Source organism: Saccopteryx bilineata, chromosome X (assembly GCF_036850765.1).
Source record: "Saccopteryx bilineata isolate mSacBil1 chromosome X, mSacBil1_pri_phased_curated, whole genome shotgun sequence".
NCBI classification, from domain to species: Eukaryota; Metazoa; Chordata; class Mammalia; order Chiroptera; family Emballonuridae; genus Saccopteryx; species Saccopteryx bilineata.
In genome coordinates this window covers 22,683,094-22,703,976 of record NC_089502.1, presented here as the reverse complement: position 1 = coordinate 22,703,976, position 20,883 = coordinate 22,683,094, and the positions used below count along the sequence as shown (strand labels likewise).

The 20,883-nt window shown below is 34.9% G+C and overlaps 1 protein-coding gene and 1 pseudogene across 1 annotated transcript in view; one reads left to right on the top strand and one right to left on the bottom strand.

Annotated features, from left to right (window-relative positions):
* TENM1 (teneurin transmembrane protein 1) overlaps nt 1-20,883 on the bottom strand; it is a 1,131,584-nt gene that overhangs the window by 886,925 nt on the left and 223,776 nt on the right. The window lies entirely within an intron of this gene.
* Nucleotides 825-4,705, top strand: LOC136317599 (large ribosomal subunit protein eL21-like; annotated as a pseudogene).

Genomic DNA, 20,883 nt, shown 5'->3' with positions numbered 1-20,883 from the left:
TTGCTCTTTCTCATCAACCTGTAAATAGCTTACTTTTCCTCTGAAATCCCAGACCCCTGCCCCCTTTTCTCCTTTACATAAACATAAACTGCTTAATTTGTATCTGGTTTTATATTTTACGGCACCCTCAAATATACATCATAATAAATCTTGAACATTTTCTCCTATTAATCTCTCTCACATTAATTTGATTATTTTTGTTTTTAACAAGAGAGACAGAGAGAGGGACAGATAGGGACAGACAGGAGGGAGAGAGATGAGAAGCATCAATTCTTTGTTGTGGCATCTTAGTTGTTCATTGATTGCTTTCTTATATGTCCTTGACCAGGGGGCTTCAGCTGAGCCAGTGACCCCTTGCTCAAGCCAGTGATTTTAAACTTCAGACCACTGACCTTGGGGTCATGTCTATAATCTCAAGCTAAGACCAGCAACCCTGCATTCAAGCTAGTGAGCCCACCCTCAAGCCGGGGACCTCAGGGTTTTGAACCTTCATCCTTTGCGTCCCATGCTAATGCTCTATCCAGTGTGCTACCACCTAGTCAGGCTTGTTAACTTGATTATTAGCTCAATGAGGACTTAAAAGGTGGGACAAAAGTTACTTTTTTCAGCCTCTACTTAGGCAAACAATTTCTTTGCTTTTATATGGACCAGCAGTTTCCAAACTGTTTTTATAGCAGAATGGAAACCTTTTCTAACACACATTAAAATAATTATATGATTATCATTTAAGCATTGTTGAAGTTACTTATTGAGAAACACTGATTTAGCAATATATAAAAAGAAAAAAAATTAGCTTTTCGGCTGGAACCACCATCTTCCAGTAATTCACCAAAATAGACAAAACAAAGGGAAAAAGAGGAAGCACCCACTATATGTTCCGTAAGCCTTTTAGGAAACACAGAGCTGTTCCACTGGCCACATACATACAAACCTACAAGAAAAATGATATTGTAGACATCAAGGGAATGAGCACTGTTCAAAAAGGAATGCCCACGCCCACAAATACTATGATGGCCAAACTGGAAGACTCTATAATATCACCTAGCATGCAGCATGCATTGTTGTAAACAAACAAGTTAAGGGCAAGATTCTTGGCAAGAGAATTAATGTACATATTGAGCATATTAAGCACTCTATGAACCGAGATACTTTCCTGAAACCTGTGAAAGATATAATCAGAAAAAGAAGAAAACTATGAAGAAAGCTTCTGGGTTCAACTGAAGTGCCATCCTGCTCCCCCCAGAGATGCACACTTTGTCAGAGCCAATGGAGCCCATTCTCTATGAAGCCATGGCATGATGAGTAGAAAAACTAAAATACCTTTGTATTGTTAATAAAAGAAAAAGAAAAATGTAATGGGTAGCTTGAATCAATACTTGACTTTTCATTGATTGGTTTGGCATCTCATAGATCATTGATTCTCAGTTGGGGACCTTGCTCTTTAGGGGTTGATTCCAAAATCTCTAGTGTAACTAAAAGCATACTTACTATCACAATATAATTTTATATGTATAAAATGAAAAAGTTGAAATATTTTCATAAAATAATCTATAGAAATAACACTATCAATGGAATTCAGTGACAAACATTTTTATGTTTTTTAAAAAGTATACCTCATAGATATAACAGTATGTTGATCACCAGAGTGAAGGGGAGTGCGGGGGTGGAAGAAGGTACAGGGGGATAAATGGTGATGGAGGGAGACTTGGTGTGGTGAACACATAGTGAAGTATGCAGATGACATATTGTAGAGTTGTGCATTTGAAATGTATATAATTTTCTTGGCCAATGTCACTCTAATACATTCAATTGTTAAAAGTCAAAAAATAAAATAAATTATTAAATGCAAAAAAAGGAAATAGAATTTGAACAGGTTAAAAAAGAGTTTTGAATGGATAGCCCCAACTCCCAAAAGGCTCTGAGGGGGGGGGAAGGTTTCTGTTATGCCTGAATAACTAACCTGTTAGCAGGCCTGGCCCACAGGTCACACACAGAAGATTCATTCACACACACTAAAGAAGGCAGTTAGCAATGCAATCAGCATAATTATTAAAATCAGGCAACGAAGGGTAGGATGTCAAAAATTAAATCAAGACATCCTTGGCGTTTTTGTATGACAGATAACCTAGGATTGCCAGATTTAGGACACACGCATACTACAAAGAAATCTTGTCTATCTGAAGTTAAAATTTAACTGAGCATTTTGTGTTTTATCTGGCAATGCTTAGAGAAACCTTCCCTCCAGCACATCAATAAGATGATATTTCCCAAAGTGTTATGAAATATATCATGGGAGCATATATGTAATATATCAGAGCAAGCAATTCAATTTGATAATTTATTAAGAAAATGTTCTTGCTCCCAGTGTTGTCCAATAGCTCCTTAATGAGAAAAACCTGTGGTAGCTGTCACTGCTGAGATTCAACTTCTGGTAGGAACAGCAACTAAAAACTTACCCCTCTATGAAGAAAATATTATGAAACTTTGAGGAGAAACAGTTTCCCACTCCAAAAGATGACTTTTTAGTATATCAATTATTTTAAGGTGGTTATTTTCAAAAAACAGAAGACTCAGAAAGTGTACTTGATCTACCCCTACCACCCACCCCTTACCTGCCTAAAGGAAATCAGAGAGAAAAACCTGAAGGGAGATAACATCTAGGCATAACATGAACTGAGTATGGCAGACAGTGCAGAACCTGCAAAGTCTGTTAGATTGCACATTGTTTCTGAGTGGAAAGAGTGTGATCACCAAAATTTTGTTCTTTTTTGTCTACCTTTCATGTCCCAGATCCCTGCCTTCCACTTTTTAGTCCAAAATGGTATATACATCTCAACAGCCCAATATGTCCTTGGGGTTCACGTTTTTGTGAAACCCCTGTATGTACACATATAATAAAGTTGATCATTTTCTTCTGTCAATCTGTCTGGTATTAATTTTATTACTCAAGCCAGAAGAATTTAGAAGGAAATAAATAAAATTATTTTTCTCCTCCACACTGTTAAAGCTTGATATATATACTTTGATATAGTATCTATACTTTCTTCATTCTGAGAGTTCAGCCTTATATTGGGATGCAGCCTAAACAGCCGTTCATCTAAGCAACCTAAATCACTGGAAATTAGGATCGAGAAAACAAGGTAAATAAATTCAAAGAAACATAGTACTGTACAGGAGAAGGCAGTGAGTGCACTGGGATTCAAACAACCAGAGTTCTTTTTCCTTTTCTACCATGAACATATGTGACCATGTAAAAGTCATTGCATTTCTTTGTGTATGAGGATCAAAAATAGTAAAATTAATAAGTTAGGTTGGTGATTCACTCATCAATTGTTTACTGAGCACCTTTTATACACTAGAACCAGAGCTATGGGCCAATATGCTCCTATATTTGTATATTATATCATTTAGATTTAAAAGTGATTTTTTGTGTCTTATTTGGAGAGAAAAATCAATAAAATTCAACATGTTATTTATAGACATCCCCAAACTCTTTGTATAAGTTGGAGTAATTTAAAAGTAAAAAACATGCTGTTTTCTGAAGTAAATTTTGTAACTCCTTCCTCAAAGTTAATATGAACCCATCTAAGATTAACTAAATTACAAACCTTAGAGATGATGAAACTGGAATCCTTAAGTTTATAACCTATTCTTTACGGTGTGTCACATAACTAATTTTAAGTGTAGAGAACCTTTTGAATATTGTTTTAGTAAGAATCACTTGAGTTATAGGTTACATGTAAAGCAGTTTAAAGGCTATATTGACCAACACATTCCTACAGACTAATATGAGTGAAGAGATCTTCGCTTGTCAGTGCAGCTTGGATGAAAATATACAATTAACAGATTGAACAAGTAATATAGATGTTTCCCATCAATGCTGACAAATGAAAGGTAAGCAGAATTGTGTGACTCTCATGGATTGCTGACTTTGTTATGCTGAAGCTTCTGTTCTACTTAAAATGCTTTACATCTGTGAATGGAAAATGAAAATCCTGTCAACTGTAGCCAAATACATTTTGCACATAAGACGATGTGCACTACTTGACTATGGACACAAAGTCAATGAATACCCCACAAACCCTGGTCTATGCAGGTGAGCATTTTAGCATTAGTGCCAGGGCAGCTCAAAGACAAAAGGAAAACAAAGAAGGAAACCAAAAAATCCTCTACCTAATTGTAAATTTACACTATGATTAATTTTATGTTCAAAGAACAATTCTCCTTTGAGAAATAAACCAGTAACAATGTTGATATTTACACACATGTTTAATCATGTATGATGGGATATAAAGTCAATCATATCCTCCCTTTTGATCCTGAACCGACATGAAATTTCAGATGGAAAAATTTACTCTAATTCCTTTTCCTAAAGTAGCACATATTAAGCAATCTTACTTAATCAGACAGAAATATGGAGTCTGCTGTGGATACTAATTAGCATTCAGACTCATATAAATATAGGTATAGCTTAAGGTGGAATGGTGTAATAAAATGAGCAATTTGGAAGTCTAGAACAAAAAGTCTGGCTTCAAGGCTCTATCTCCACAATTACCAAACTGTTCAACTGTTCCATGAGTGGCTTTGAGCAATCTACTTGATTGCTCTGAACCGCAAGTCTTCTATTCCATAAAACGGGGATATATTAGTACCTGTACCACATGAGGTTCAAATGATACGGGGGAAAGCATCTTTTAACTTCTAAGAGTTATATAATATTAATTATAAAAACAATAATGATAATGATAAATTCATGTTATATTTGTCCATCATAGGTGTTTCTGAATATTGACTGGAAAACACAAGTTGGGTTTTGTTGTTGAGCAAAACCAAATTCTCTCTGGAATAACATCTGCCTCCAAACTCAGGTTAATTTTGCATACACATAGTGCCTGGGTTATGAACTAGATAGGCTTGAAAATGTTTAAATACTTACATGTATGGAAAGATAAAATTAATACTATGATAAGACAAACATCTAAGTTGCATTTAATAGATAAACATACCTCTTCTGACTTCCATACAAATTCAGCTAAGAACAAACCTACAGAATCTATCCCATTCCTTACTTGGAGACTGCCTTTGGGTACATCTTCTCTAAAAACTGCCCATGGCTGACTTTTTCTCATCATTTAAGTATCACTCAAAAGTCACCTCCACAGGGGTTCCTCCTTGAACACAGCAGCTACAGTAGGTCCTTTTATTTCAGTCTTTATAGAATTTTTTTGTTTTATTACATGGAATGTATCATTACCTGAAATTATTTTTAACGTAATAATCATCTATCTCATCCTTGTTAATGTGAGCTCCAAGAGAGCAGAGAATTTATTTGTTCTGCCTACATGTTTAGCTCTGTATCCCCAGTGGTTACACAAATATTTGGCACAAAGAATAATTTCATAAATATTTACTAAATAAACAAGTGAATGGGTTTGCTAACTCCATGTAGCTATATAATTGTTTTTGTTTGTTTTGATCAAGAAAGTAGGCTTCTGGCCTGTCATTTATTGGGCTCAATTTTTTCCAATCTTATTCCCTAAAGGGTTTTCTTTCTAAATACAACACCCAGGTTTATTTATTTCTTAGTCAAATGCTTCAAAATTCAAGTTAATTCTCCAGGTGAGTAATTAGGATAAAACTTAATTCTTCAGGTAAATTCTAAAGAAGTGATTATTTCTCCAGAGGCCATTGGGCTGCATTTAAATCACCATTTCACTTTGGACTCTGAATGATCCAATTTATAAATCCCCATGAATCAAATTAACTAGATAACTGCCAACCTGTAATCCCATTTGGAGAGTGAAATATCTGGTTTTATTATCTACATTAGTTAAATGAACTCCATTAGTTAAACTTCACTTCCATTTGTACTGTTTTACGATAGCCTGTGTTGTAACATTTTAGCCCTAAAAATGAATGTAGTCCTAGAATTTTTTCAATTTTCCTTAGAGTAATCAAAATTTGAAATGTCATTCTTTTTCCTCTTCTGCCACTGAACTCTCTGCACACTTACTCCTTAAGAATACAAACATCACACCAAGGCTTTATATAACTGTACATAAAGTGCCAATTTTTAATATATTTCATTGTTAATAAAATAAAATGTAATTTTTACTTAAAGTGATTGATACTATGTAAATTTGGAGGAAATTGAAGTTTTTGCCTTAGAAAAGTGGTTTATGATCTTGTGAAATTTCTTGAGCTTTTTGTGAGGCTTTCTATTAAAAATCCAACCCAGGGGATTATATGAATGAATTAAAGACAAATAGTTATTTTGTCTGGGCTTCTTACCATGTTTTAGTTACAACTCCTTTATCATTTATTGTTTTATTCAGTAAAGACTTTAACATTTTCATTTTAGTTCCCATTCTTTAAATATCCAGCTATAGCTAGACTTGCAGTTTTCTATGAATGTGAACAACTATGATAGGAGTTATTATTCTATTCTTGTGCATTAGCACCTGTTACAACTATAAGGTCTGCAAGCAAATAACTCAGAAATAATAGCAATAGATTTAGAAATTAAAGTCATAAAGCTTTTGTACTTATATAGCACTGTTTTCGCCTTAGTAGGTTTCTTTATGAGAACCATATCACCAATCTACAAAGCAAAGGGTTGGCGTTTTTTTCTTTTTTTCTATAAAAAGCTAGATAGTAAAATTTTAGGCTTTTGCAGCAGGTCATATAGAATCTGTCATAACAAAACAGCTCTCTCCTTAGAGTACAAAAGCAGGATGTAAGTACATGGGCACAGCTGTGTTTCAATAAGGCTTGGTTTATGGGCACAGAAATGGGAATTTCATATAATTTTCACATGTCACAAAACACTATCCTTCTTTTGTATTTCTGTTTCAACAAATTAAAAATGTGAAAATCATTCTTAGCTCATAAACTATGCATAAACAGAAGGCAGGCTGCATTTGGCTGAGGGTTGCAGTTTGCCAAATCCTGCTCTATGCTGTCCCATGACAGTGTATATGGCAGATATCATGATCTATTTTATCCTCTGATGATGACAAATACAGCACCAGAAAAGCTGAGAAAGTTGTATCAAGCTCAGAAGAATTTATGGCCATTAATTCATTCATTCAGCAAATTCTTTCCTGAGTACCTATTTGGCTAGAAATGAATGTTGTTAAATCCTTCTGATAATGCCCTCCCAAAATTCAAATATTTATGTGCCTCATGCCTGCAGGTCAAATAATTTTCTCCACAAGGAGAAAAGACTTGCTTTAGCACTTACTGACTTTACACTCACTGGCTGAAGGACTCATATTGATTTTTCGAGGAAACTAAAACAGTAAGATAAATAAATCCTGATCCTTACATATTTCAGTCCTATTCATACTGATATGTTTTAGTGTACCTATGCAAAGTGAGGGTCAAGACAAAACAAAACAACAACAATAATAAACGAGCAGAAGTGATTTTCAGGGTTCAGTAAAATTAAGCTGAAGACATGGAAACTTCCAGGTTAAAATGTATAAAATATATAAGCTAGTTTTAGATTAACTCCACAGAGAATCAGGTGGCATTATGGATCTGGGGGCCAAAATCACAGTATTACTCTAAATTGTTGTTTTATCTTTGGTTTTAGAAACTTCAAGAAAGGCCAGAACTCTAAAATCCACAGTTTTGAATATGATAAATAATGGACCTTTTAAAGAGCATTTCTTTGACTACAACATTACTTTAAAAATTTTCTATTTAGCCTGCCAAGGTGGTGGCACAGTGGACACATCATTGGACTGGGACACAGAGGACCCAGGTTTGAGACCCTTAGGTCACCAGTTTGAGCGTGGGCTTATTTGGTTTGAGCAAGGTTCACCAGCTTGGACCCAAGGTCATTGGCTTGAGCAAGGGGCCACTCAGTCTGCTGTAGTTCCCAGTCAAGGCACATATGAGAAAACAATCAATGAACAACTAAGGAGCCTCAATGAAGAATTGATTATTCTCATCTCTCTCCCTTCCTGTCTGTCTGTTCCTATCTGTCCCTCTCTCTGACTCTGTCTCTGTCACAAAACAAAACAAAAAATGTATTTAGCACCCCAAGCATTAAGGGTCTTAATTAATTTAGAACAAGGCCATTCCTGCTAAATCAGACCACTTATCACTCTGCAGTATGAGTTAAAGTGCAATTGATTATACATTTGAGAAACTTAAGTCTATGTTAAATGTGTATATATTCTTTATGGATCCTCAATAAATAGAATTTAATTCCATAACTCCTTTTTATTTATCTTTCTTGTGTTTGGTTATTAACCTTCTTAATGTAGATTTACTGCAAATCATGTGCTTTGCATATTGAATGTATAGAAATAATATTCATTAAAGGATTGAAGAAACAAAGTGGTCCACTAAGTTTTGGGCCACATCAGCTCTGAAAGTCACATAATATGGAATCCAGCATTTTTTAAGGTTTAGGCAAGGACATGTCCTGACATTATACTTAGGAGACTGACCATAGGCTTATGGTTCTTCATCAGTGAAGCAGGTTTAAGACTCTGGAGAAAATAATGCTCCAGAAGAGCAACTCTGAATAATGATAGATGATGACATGCATATAATTTTACCGAGTAGCTTATGCCTCATGTATAAGGACAGAAGGACCTAAAAAAATAGTGGATGAGTCAGTGGGATCAATAATGTTCTTGCATGGTTTGGTAGAAAGCATGCTGCCATAATTCGTCCCAGATGCATTCTTCAATGACTCCTGACTAATGCCAAGAACTATATTCTTACAATATGCTTAGAATAATGGAGTTAGTGAGTTCTATTATTCTCATCTAATTACTATCAATATACTTTAGCAAATGCAAGAAGGGTCTTTCCATTTTTAGCTGTTTTTACAGTGGAGTGGTTAGCTTTTACTAAATTTCCTGAAAAGCCCTGAGACTGCAGAATGTTCTGCCAAGCTCCAGTCAATTCTGTTTGGCCTCATGATACACTGTTACCAGAGTGAATCAGTTATCAACAGGTAGCATTGCCTACAGTGTTTTTTTGTTTGTTTTGTTTTTGTTTTCTTTGTTTAGTTTTTTTGTGTTTGTTTTAGCAAAAGAGACAGAGAGAGGGACAGACAGGCAGAATGAGAGAAAGATGAGAAGCATCAATTCTTTGTTACAACACCTTAGTTGTTCATTAATTACTTTCTCATATGTGCCTTGGCCAGGGGGGCTTCAGCTGAACCAGCTCAAGCTAACTACCTTGGGCTCAAGCCAGCAAATGTGGGCTTCAAGCCAATGTCCTTTGAGCTCAAGCCAGATGAGCCCATGCTCAAGCTGGTGACCTTGGAGTTTTGAACCTGGATCCTCCACGTCCCAGTCTGATGCTCAGTCTACTGAACCACAGCCTAGTCAGCAACCTTTAGTTTTTATTGAAATGTTGATGTTTTTAAAAAGTGATATTTAGACTATTCAGCACAAAGCAAAATTATTTTATTTAGAAATATTGACTTCTGAAGAACCAAAATACAGAATGATGTTCTTTTAAGTATAGTGCTGCATGACTATAAAACAAAGAGGAATTTTCAAGATTGCATGAAGAAAGATGTTTAGTTAAAATAAAAGGTTGACACTGTAAGTGCACATACTATTGTTTGGGGGCTGGGAAGTGGCAAGTGAAGATATTATGTTAAGCCCTGACTTGTTGGCTCAGTGGATAGAGTATCAATCCAGCATGTGGACATCCTAGGTTCAATACCCAGTCAAAGCACACATTCAGCTTCTCTTTCTCCCATTTCTCTCTCTTCTCCTTTCATACCCAGTGGTTTGATTGGTCTGAGTGTCAGCCTCAGATGCTGAGGATAGCTTGGTTGATTTGAGCATAGGCCCCAGACTGGGGTTGCCAGGTAAATCCTGGTCAGGGAACATATAAGTGTCTGTCTCTCTGTCTCCTCTACTTTCACTTAAAAAAAACAAAAAGAGGTTATGTCAGTTCTTCAGTTCTTCAGTTTTACAGAGGAGTACATGTTTTTAGCAGTATGAAAAACACTGAAAGTCAAAATGACTCATCCCTCTACTCTAAATACACAGAAATGATAGGTAGTTCATAAAAAGAGAAAAGCACAAAGTAAAAAGCTGAATCAAAGCAAAGATTTTCATCTCTTTGGAGTAGGAACAGAAGAAAAACTGCAAAGCAGTGAGAAGCCAATGAGGTACAGATTTCTGAGTCTAGAAGTGAGCAATGCTCCCCATGACTTCAGTTCCATAAGGCATCTGAGCAAAATCAGTGCTCAGAGGCAGGCAAAGTGAATAGCCAAAGGCCCTGAGGCCAGAACTCCTGGAAAGGTTACAGATTTAGAAGAAAGTGCTGACCCAGGGAGGAAAGCAAACAAGGCAGGGGCAGGCTTCCACTCTTGCAATTAGCTGGGGACCCACTGGCTTGGGACAGGATTAGTGAGAGCCTTAAACACAATATTAACACTAAAAAGTCAACAATAAAATGACAATCCTAAATCCCCAGGTGTATGAAAACTTTAAAAGCACTGCTAAATATTTCTTGAGTTAAAGATGAAATCATAATGGAAGTTTAAAACATCTATTTAGAACTTAGAGAACAAAAGTATAAACTGCATATTTGTGGAGTATTAACTAGAAGTATAAAATGAGGGAAATGGATAAAAATACAGATTAAATGTCTTTATTAATTAACAAGAAAGGTAGAAATAAGTGAGTTCGATATTTATTTTGACTTTAGAAAAATAACCTCAGACTACACTTAGAAAGTAAAAGGAGAATAAAAATAAGCAGATAAATTATTGCAACAAAATTTTAAAAAGCAGAGAAAGAAACTATAAAAGTAAAAATTGGTAAATTTTAAAAATTATAAAATAATTCTTTAGCAAAACTGATTTAAAAAAAGAGACGAGGAGAAAAACAAAGACTGAAAACAGAAAATGCCAATACAGTAAAAACTATAAAAACAAAAAATATAACTATAGATACCTTTATCCAAATAAACACTGAGTAAATAAAGAGATAAAAAAATTAAAATAAGTAATAACTATTAAACAAATGTAATGTGTAATCAAAAGTCTCCGACTTTAAGATAACACCAGGATACCAATTTCAAATGCAAGATTTATCAGACTTTCATGGTATAGATAACTTCTGTCTACATAGACTGTTTCAGAGACTAAAAGGAAAACAAGAGGGAAAACTATGCCACTCATTCACTGAGGCTTGTATAATCTTTAAAAAAAGCATCAAACCAAATTCAGGAATGTGTAAAAATGATAATAATCATGGCCAAGGTGAGTTTATCCAAGAAACAAAAGGCTAGTTTAACATTAGAAAAATAAATGTAATTAATAACCACAAAAAAAGAAGCAAAAACATATTTTATGTGAATAGATACAGAAACAGCAGTTCACAAAAATTAAAATTGATGTTTAAAAACCTTTTAATATATAGCAAATTAGGAATATAGCAGTAACCCCTTGACTTCTGAAAGGGTATCTGTTGCCTGACCAAGTGGTGGCATGTGGATAGAGTGTCAACCTGGGATACTGAGGACCCAGGTTCGAAACCCTGAGGTTGCCGGCTTGACCTTGAGTTCATCAGGCTTGAGTGCAGGGTCACTGACTTGATCGTGGGATCACAGACATGGACCTAAGGTCACTGGCTTGAAGCCCAAGGTCGCTGGCTTGAGCAAGGGGTCATTGGCTCAGCGCGAGCTCCTCAGTGCCACAACTATGAGTTGATGCTTCTCATCTCTGTCCCTTCCTGTCTGTCTGTCTGTTTCTTGCAAAAAAACAAACAAACAAAAAAAAACAAAAAAACAAACAAAAAAATAACAGTTAAAGTGTATCTATTAAAAGCCTGAATAAAAACATAATGATCAATGGTGTAATTTTAGAAGTGTTCTCATTAGAGTCAAAACAAAAACCTACTGTTACCACCTTTAATTAATATTTTAATGGACATCCTAAAAATGCAGTAAAATAAAGAAAATACATCAGGTATAACAACGGAAAAGATGTGTCAAAACTATTATTATTTCTAAAGATATACCTGTCTAGAAAAATCCAAAAGTTAGTACAAACTATGAGAATGAGAAAGTTTAGCATAGTTGCTAGACACAAAATCAATATACAAATATCAATACTAAACCCTACACAAGTAATAACCAATTAGATAATTCAATAGAAAAAGATAAGATTCAACTTACAGTTTTAACAAAAGCTAAAAAAACCTAAGAATAATCTAGTAAAAACTATGAAAATTTTTTATGGAATAAACTGCAAAAATTATTGAAGGGCACAAAAATTTTAATGAATGGAGAGATAAAAAATGTTCAGGAATTGGAAGGTACAGTATCATAAAGTTATGAATTGTATTAGAATAAATTTATCAATTAGATGCAATGCCAATCAAAGACACAGAAACAAACAGAAAACAAGTCACAAACTTGGAGATGACCATTGCAAATATCATAACTATAAAGACTGGGATCCAGGATACATTTTTTAAAAAAACTACAACTAAACAAAAAGTAGAAAAATGAACAAATGATACCAACAGGCAATTCTCAGACAAGGAAATCTGAATGGACAATCCATAGATTGCTTGTATCTATTAAAATATAAAAATAAAGTAGTCAGTGAGGACTCATAACGTGAATGCGGACTGGCAAGAATTTAAGAATAACATATAAGAGAATTAGAAATTTCACCTACCAATCATGGGAGTCCCATCTCATGCACTTTGGAGAGTAATCTGGCAGTACATAGCAAAGTTGAGGATATTTATCCTCTTTGACTCAGAAATTCCACTTCTACGTATATACAAACTACTTGCTCACACAAACACATAAAAAGCTCATGAGCATGTTTATTACAGCACTGTTTACAAAATTAAATTTGGGGAACAATCTAAATGTCCATTAACAGGGGAGGATCAGTATATTTAGCTAATAGAACACTTAATAAATTAACAGAATGAAACAGAGCCTCACATACCAGTACAGTTAAATCACATAAACAATGTTAAGAGACAAAAGAACACTGAAGAATGCATACTTAAAAAGAAACCTACTGGGATATTATAAAAAAATAATAATAAAGCATAAGTGGAAATGATATATATCAAATTCAGTATACTGGTTACAGCTGGGAGTTAACATGAGAAAGGCAGGGAAATGGGATGGAGTGCATAAGACGTTTCAATTTTGTCAGTAATGTTTTAATTCCTGAAAATAAATGCTACAGAAAATATGGTAGCATGATAGATGTGTGCTAAGCACAAGAGTGATGTGTATGTGAATATTTGCTATGTGAAATCCCTGTACATTTAACATATTACTAATGAAAAAATATTTAAAGTTTAATAAAAACTCTTTAATCCAAAGTTCCTAAAAATTCCTTTCCAGGTTAAGAACCAATATGGCACTGAGAACTCAGGATAAACTCATCTAGAATTTAAAGTTTTGTACACAGGTACTAGTAAGAGTTGGCATTTAGCAGTTATGTGTTGACTTCACATGCTGCTGAAGATTTCTAAGTAAGCATTCCAAATATAATAAATTCCATACAACATCAAATTATTTAAATGACCAGAGAAGCTGATTTAAATATATATGAATGTAACACATCTTAATGCCACCACCCTCAAAAAACAACAAAAGAAAACGTGCAGCAGAATATTTCTTATTAATTGCTGCTAAGGTAGAGATACCTTTAAATGGCATTTGGCTTTAGAAGTCAAATATTTTGCACAACAGTTACCTAAAACTTCACATACAGAAGACAACAAAGAAGAGTAGAGAAAGATAGGGAGAAAAGGGAGAGGAAGGGAGAGACCATGCTCCAGGTACCCAAGACTCTGTAATTCCCTAACTAGATATCTGAAACCCATTTCCAAGATCTATTAAGGGTTTCTACCCTAAGTCTTTACACCTAATGGTGGACATGATTTCTATGTACACATCCCTGGGTTTGACAGGGTCAAGAGGTACCTGTTTGCAGGAGATGTGAATGGAGTTTTTACAATGGCTGGGAAGTCAACTGTGTATAAGTGATGACCAGGTGCCCAAGTGGTGTGTATCATATTTGAGCTTGCCTTTTAGGTCACATAAAAGTATATTTGTCAAGGTAGGAGGATACAATGCATTTTATTTTAAAGTGTGTCAGTTTAATATATATAGCTTTAAAATGTTTAATCATGTGATAATTCGAACTCCAAATAGTATATGTACTCATACCTGAGGCCTGGCAAGTGTTAGGGAAGGGCCTGACTTGATCTTTTATCCCCTTTGTTTCCTGCTTCTCCCAAAGCTCTTTCTAGGCTATTAAAAAGGAGATGTTTGTTGTTGTTTTTGTTTTAAGAGATAAGAATAGCTGTCATCTCACACAGTTGTGGTGACAAATAAATGACTTAAAAAATGTGGAAAAGCTTTGTAGCCTGTCAGCATTAAATAAAGGACATCACTCTTGTGTTCCTAGTATAGTCCTCCATTGCATACATGCTGACTATGGAATATTCTGAGTTTCTATTCTGTGGATACCTTGGGCACTGCCAATCCTGCACTGATACACACTGAGTAATCATGACACCTAGCTTTAGGCTGGACTTCAGGCTGCCTGACACTGAACTAATAGGTAGTTTTTTTACCCTTTTATGGGAGAGATCGCTGGCTCCAGTCCCTTGAAGTCTTACTTTTATTCTGATCTATGTCCAATCTGCTTTTCCTTGAATTTATTTATAAGCCAGTTTTTCTCATTTATCCTTAGGCTAAATCTCATAGGTATTAATCACTCTTTCTTGGAATCAGTCTATATTATACCAATGTTTTCCAATATCCAAAAGAAGTTACCCCATGTAACTTCCACGTGTCCTGCCACATTTTAAAGTCAAATCATCCATGCAAGTAGTAATCATGCTTTTGCCCATTTTGCATATGGAAAACCTAGATTCAGAATGGTATAGTGACTTGCCTGTGGTCACAAGGCAAAGCTTATATTTGTCAAACCTGGGACTGGAATTTAGGTTGGTCTGATTACAAAGTCTATGTTCTTTCTCCAATGCTTAAGATAATTTAGTAAATCTCAAAGGTATATATTTATACTGTTCTGCTCTTTTTAACATTTGGAATTCATACAGCCAGTGCAGTAAGAACCAGGGATGCCTCCCAGAGGAAACACAGGTCAAAGTTTACCATAGACACCTTTTAGAAAGCTAAGAAGAAACAAATGGTGTTGCATATCCCTGTAATCTGTAAACGGATCCTTGCAGTTGACAAAAAGATAAACTAGCTCGATAGGGAAGGGCATGGATCAGAATTTAGGACCAAGGAGGGGTATTTTGGCAGTGGTAAGTATTTGAAATAGGACTGAACAGCACCAGCCAGGCCAACTCACAGGCCAACTCTCTGGCACAACTAAAAGAGATTTATAAAACCACTATCATACATGTTGCCACCTAATACATGTTAGAATTGCTATCATCAAAAACGCAAGAAATAACAAGTGTTGAAGATGTAGAGGAAAGGGAACCCTTGTGCACTGTTGGTGGGAATTAGATACAGACACCATGAAAAACAGTATTGAGGTTTCTCAAAAATTAAGGACATTAATACATATGATATGATATAGCAGTTTTCCTTCTGGGTATTTATTCAAAGACTATAAAAACATTGATTTAAAAAGATAAGTGCATCCCTATAATCATTGCAGCACTATTTAGAACAGCCAAGATATGAAAAAATGTAAGTCTCCATCAACAGATGAAGAGATAAAGACAACACACACGCATATGCACATACAATAGAATTACCACTCAGCCATAGGAAAGATGAAATCTTGCCGTTTCTGACAACAGGGATGGACCTCAAAGGTATTATGCTAAGTGAAATAAGTCAGATGGAAAATGAAAAACAAAGTATTATGTCATTCATATGTGGAGTATTGACACAAAACAAAACACAAACAAACTCATAGATATAAACAACAGATTCGTGGAAAGGAGCTGGGAGAAGGGCAAAATGGGTACAGGAGGTCAAATGAGTGGAAACTACTGTGGTGAGTGTGCTATATGCAGTGCATACAGATATAGAATTATAAAATTGTACACCTGAAACTTAAATAACGTTATTAACTATTGTTACCTCAATTTAGAAAATAGATTTACCTGAAGATTCTGTGTCATTTGCATTTTATAAATGACTGAAGTTGATAAGTGACTATCTATAATGTATTTACTACTTAAAAAAATTTTATTATATTGTGTTGACATGGTTTCAATTGTCTTACTCAATGTAACACCCTCTATCCCTTGTATCGCGCCCCCTATGCTCTATGCAAAGTCTTTCTATTCCCATTTCACCTTCTTTGCCCCGTACCCCCCCACCTCAATGCCCCCTTTCCCTCTGGGTATCTGCTACTTTTTAACTAAAATGTATTTCAAAACATATAATATATATTTCAGTGGCATATAATTTAGTTAATCAAATAATGTTTGAAAGAGTTAATAGGCAATAGAAGCCTTTTCATCCTCTTTAAAGCACAGAATCACAATTGACCAAATATTATTATACTCAAATCCTGAAATATTGAAAGAAGGTTAGCATAAAACTAAAATGAACTTTTACTTATGGGGAAAATATATTTCTCATTCATAACTATATTGTTTTCTTTGCTCCATAAATGCATATACTCTAACTGGTCTTTTGTTGGTCTACCAAAACTGTTTAGTTCAAAAAGATGTCAAAGGGAAATTTTTTTTTAATTTAGCATATTAAATTTAATGGGTAACATTGATCAATAATAATACTCAAGTTTCACATGACCAAGCTGTGGCACAGTGAATAGAGCATTGGCCTGGATACAGAGGACCCAGGTATCAAACCCTTCATTTGGCTTGAGTGCAGGCTCACCAGCTTGAGTGCAAGGGTTGCTGGCTTCAGTATGGGATCAAAGACATGACCCCATGGTAGCTGGCTTGAACCCAAAGATCACTGGCTTGAAGCCCAAGGTCGCTGGCTTGAATCCAAGGTCGCTGGCTTGAGTAAGGGGTCACTCTGCTCTGCTATAGCCCCCTGGTCAAGGCACATATGAGAAATCAATCAATGAACAACTAAGGAGCTGCAACGAAGAATTGATGCTTCTCATCTCTCTCCCTTTTTGCCTGTCTGTCCTTCTCTCTGTCTCCTTTGCTAAAAAAAAAAGAGTATCAGTATCAGGTACACATTTCTCTAGCATTTGAACTGTTGGTTATGTTGTGTGCCCATCACCCAGAATTCAATTATCTTCCACCACCATATATCTGTCCCTCTTTACTCTTTGCCTCCAGCCCCCTCCCCTAGTATTCACTTCACTTTTAACTATGCTCATGAGTCTTAGTTTTATATCCCACCTATGTGTAAAATCATAATTCTTAGCTCTTTCTGATTTACTTATTTCACTCAGTATAATGTTCTCAAGGAATTAGCAAGGTAAAAAGCCCTATTTTTCTCTGGTTTTGAACCACCAGAATGACTACCTATATCATCTAGGATTTTATATTCTATACTGTCTTAACAAACTGCTCATGAAAATGTTCAATCTCATCCTTCTATTTCCCCAGAATGCTGTTTCAAATCATGTATGATAGATGCCAAAATTTTATTTATCTCCACCTAAACAGTCTAACAGATGTTCTGGTTAATGTTATATGTTATCAAATATATTAAATACAGAGTAAATTTTTAGTGACTTGAAAAAATTGTAATTTTTAAAGGTTGAAATTTTAAAATATTATTTATTTTTATTTTTATTTATTTTTGCAACAGAGCCAGAGACAGAGAGACAAGAAGGGAGAGAGATAAGACACATCAATTTTTTGTTGCAGCTCCTGAGTTATTCATTGATTGATTTCTCATATGTGCCTTGACAAATGGGCTCCAGCAGAGTGAGTGACCCCTTGCTCAAGCTAGCAACCTTGGGGTTCACGTCAGTGTCTATGATTCCACACTCAAGCAGTCAACCCTGCGCTCAACCTGGTGAGCCAGTGCTCAAGCCTGATGAGCCCGCACTCAAGCCTGAGACCTCGAGGCATCAAACCATGGTCCTCCACATCCCAGTCCAATGCTCTATCCACTGCACAACTTCTGGTCAGGCTAAAATATTTTAATTAAAACAATAGTTTTATTAATTTACAAACAATGATTCCCAATAACTGCTAAGTGCTACTAGTGGTGGTCCTTTTGGACATTTAATGAGTAAATAAAAATAGTTTGAAACTAGTATATTGATTGCTTATATATATAAATGTCTGCTTAAGTAAAAATATTTTTTGGAAATATATTCCTTTAAAAATTTAAATAACCAGCCAAAAAGTCTTGTATTAGTATATTAATTTGAATCTTATTATAAGTTAATATAATTTAATAAATTATTGGCATGTTAAATTGTTATATTAACTAGTGCTCCTTTTCTGGTTATCTTAAGTAAATGACAAGTGATATGAGGAATAAGGACATATATCATTTCTTCTTCTAACTCCCTTCCAATTGAAATTTTTAAATACTGACAAGTAAACATGAGTTAATAAACACAACTCATAATTGAGTTTTTCTTTTCCAAAGGTAGAATGTTTTCCTCATCTGTGAACTTCATCTATTCATATTTAAGAATCTTCAGATTTAGGGTTCAATATTTCTTCTTATTTTTCCAATTCTCCTAGGAGCAGAGAAGAATGATCAGAGTTGATTCTTATTTTCATCTTCTAGTACTTTAATGTTAAGGTGTATAAATTGTGAAATAGGACTAAAAGATAAAACTAAACTGTTTTTTTAAATCATAAAAGTAATAAAATATGTTCTGTTGGTATTAGGAGAACAAGGAGAAGTCAAAGAAAACATTAATGGGTTTTGATATCAAAATAATATTTCACTGTCTAAAAGAGATAAAGAAACAATAAAAAATGTGGATGGGGAAAAAAAGACAAGAGGATGACATATTTTCCAACTAGATTATGTTAATATCTTTCTAACTAGTCACCTGTCTCTAGCATGGGCTTTCTTAAATCCATTTATGTGCAAATAACCAAATTTATCTTAAAAACATAAGACTCCCACCTTGTTATAACACTATACAAAAGCCTTTAAGAGAAAACTGCTGATTATAGGCTCAGGTCCAGACTCTTCAGCTGGGCCACTCCTACATATCCAAAAACTTCTTACACTACCCCCCCCCAAAGGGTCTTCTAATCCAGATAGCATGGTACTTCCAAAAATTGTTCTTATTTAATTTTGCAACTCTTACTTACAAGGGCTGCTACTGTCCAGTTTAGTTTTAAAAGTCTACCTATCTTTTAAGGAATAGTCCAAGATAATATTTCAGACAGCTTAACATAACACGATCTCTCTTCACAGAACCCTAATATACTAATGTTCTGTTCTAGAGCTTCTTACATGTGATTTCATGCTCTGCTGAATTATTCTCCAATTTTTTTATGAATGTATTCCTTCATGTAATAGCAACAGAACTCTTATCATGTGCAAGGTTACATGATAGTGACTATAAGGTTACAAAAATAGTGACTCTTAGTTGGGTGGGGACAGGCAACTCCAATTCCAAAATGTGTGCAGGTGGTTTTTATTGTTTGATTGACTGTGAGATGCTACGGGCATTTAGTATAGAGTGGTCAGGGATAATAATTATTATGCACTGCTGTAGAACAGTTCCATTACCTGAAAATTTTTTTCTGCCAAAAGTTGAGTATGAAAAGACCCCAAGATGAACCAGAAATGATTTATGGCCTCAATGAGCTTATTGGTTCAAAGGGAAGATGGCAAAAGTGCCACACATAAAAGTGTTATATCTCAAAATGTAAACTATTTGGTGTCGGGACTGTGTTGGTTATTTTCTCTCAGTCCTTTGTGGTACCAAATATTAGTCAGGATACATAATAGATACTAGATAAAAACTTGGTGAATTGAAGTATATTTTTAAAAACTCTAAAATTCGACATATATTATGTACTCCAGGGGAGGGATAGATTTATAGATAATCATGTTATCCTCACTGCATTTTGAAATCAATGAATGAGACAAAGCTGTGACAACAGAGCCTTTTAAACCTCCTGAGGGCTAGCTAGGAAGTTTCAGGAGTGCAAAAAGCAGCCTCTGCCAATAAGTAGTAGGAGACAGGAAACAAGAAAGTATCAGTAAAGCATTGCAGCTGCAATTCCTTCTTTTGATCCATGGATTTATTATAGAACATTATAACTCATACACATTGGTGCTGAATAACTTCAGGTTTGTTTTCTTTTTTCATATCCTCTTCCTGACTATAACAATCAGAAAGTGCATACATTGCAGAAGAAAAATTTACTCAGCTCATCTATTCAATATTCTTCCTTAATGTATAACCAAATTTTGTTCATCTGTACCTATTTTGGGGCTAAACATTTAAATAAAATGACAAATAGTTTTCATAATATATTTTGGCAATGTAAAAATACATATGTTAATATCTAAGAATATTACTTTGGATATATGGTATGCCTTGATTCTGAAAGAAACTCATTTTTTTTGCATCTGCCCTTACAATAGCACTATGACATAGACATCATCATCCTGTTTTATAGCAGTAGAAACTGTGGTCTCTAGAAATAAATCAACTTCCTATAATTCACATAATGTGTGTCAAGGCATGGACTAGATGCCAGTGTTCCTGACTCCTTAGACAGTATATGACCCAGGAGACTTCATTTATCCATCTTTACTGCTTCACAGATAAGATTCCTCCAGGAAAAGCAACAAATCTACATATTATCCAAAATGCTACATTTCTACAACCTGTTTGGTTTTGCAAGATTTTTTATGTTACACTGCTCTTAACCACCCATACACCAGAGGAGGCTGGAAAACAAATGTTGTCATTTGCAAAAGTTGGCTATAACCTGC